Source organism: Bactrocera tryoni, chromosome 3, assembly GCF_016617805.1.
Source record: "Bactrocera tryoni isolate S06 chromosome 3, CSIRO_BtryS06_freeze2, whole genome shotgun sequence".
NCBI classification, from domain to species: Eukaryota; Metazoa; Arthropoda; class Insecta; order Diptera; family Tephritidae; genus Bactrocera; species Bactrocera tryoni.
This window is the reverse complement of record NC_052501.1, coordinates 23,604,120-23,605,615: the sequence shown is the minus strand read 5'-3', so window position 1 is coordinate 23,605,615 and position 1,496 is coordinate 23,604,120.

The following is a 1,496-nucleotide window of genomic DNA, read 5'->3' as shown; positions in this document are numbered from 1 at the left end:
ATATAAAGAACTTGTTTACGTTGAATTCGTATTTTTGTGCAAAAGCTGAAGCCCCAAAACCCTCTTTGAGAAAAGAAAATACACCAACTTTGGAAATAACGTATACCCTAATGTACATACACATGTACCTGTGTTTATATGTATTTAAAATAAACTAAAATTAATATTGTGCAACGCATACAATTTGAAATTATTTTTTTATACGCAAATTGGCATGATAAATGGAATAAATGCATTTAAGAATTATTTAAAAAAAAATTTAAAAACAACTTTTTATCATAAATAAAGCAAGTTTGTAATAAAACTGATGTAGTAGATGAATGTTTTTAATCAATTATTTAAATTGTTATGAATGTTTTTTTTTATTACATTTGTTGCTTTTGTTTTTTAATATATCACATTAACAAAAATTCATTACTAATAAAACTATTTAAATTTAAAATACCCAAAGCAACATAAAATATTATAATTCTACAAAGAAAAAAATAAATTTTGTGGCTTTTCAATTTCTAATGCATATTTCTTACAGCTACAAAATGGAGACCTTAAAAATTATCACAATTATAATGACATACGAATTTTAATTATTTCAAAAAACACAACGACAATATTAGACATAGAAATCTGCAACGATTGGCAACTACATACATATCTTCTTCATGTACATATTTATGTACATACATACATACATGTCTATGTACACTTGGAGATACAAATGTAATTAAGAAATGTTATATGTTGAAACAGTGAGTACACCACACTCTAATGATTTATATAAAGTGTTTTCCAAAAAATATTTTATTGTTGCATACACCTTTGTTTAATGTTTGCATGTAATGATGTTGGTATTTTGCATTTTTTCTTTTAAATAGTCGTAGTAAGTGGTTTGTAACTATAACATAGAAACAGCATAAACTTAAATACTAATAATTTATTATAGTTCTAATTAATGCTTTAAAAGTAGTAGGAATATAAAATCAATTTAAGTTGATGTATGCTCTAAATAACATATTTTAATATTGATTGAAATAATTATTTTGCTAGACAAAAACACTAAATTTGCTGAGGGTTCTCATTTTATATTTTATAAAGCAACGAAGGATTATTTTCAAATATTTGTTGCCATGTAATTAAATTTGAAATTGAAAAACTATAAGTAGCAGTCTAAAGAACTAAATTCGTTTTTGAATTTTGGTTTTGCTAAATTCAGTATGCAAATATTTTAAGTGTTCAAAAACTTTATGAATCCAATTGATGAGTTTAAATACCAAAAAACACCTTCAACGCATTATTATTTTCTTAAAAATTTGCAGAAAATTTTCACATTTCGTCACACAAAAACCAATTTTTGGGCAATTATCAATTTCATTTTTTCTGAATAATTTTTGAAACTACGAATTTTAAGTCGTCTTAACTACCAACGTTTTGACAATTTAAAAAACGTTTTTTCGATATCTAAAACTGAGATCATTACTGTTTAGTAAAAGTCTCACACA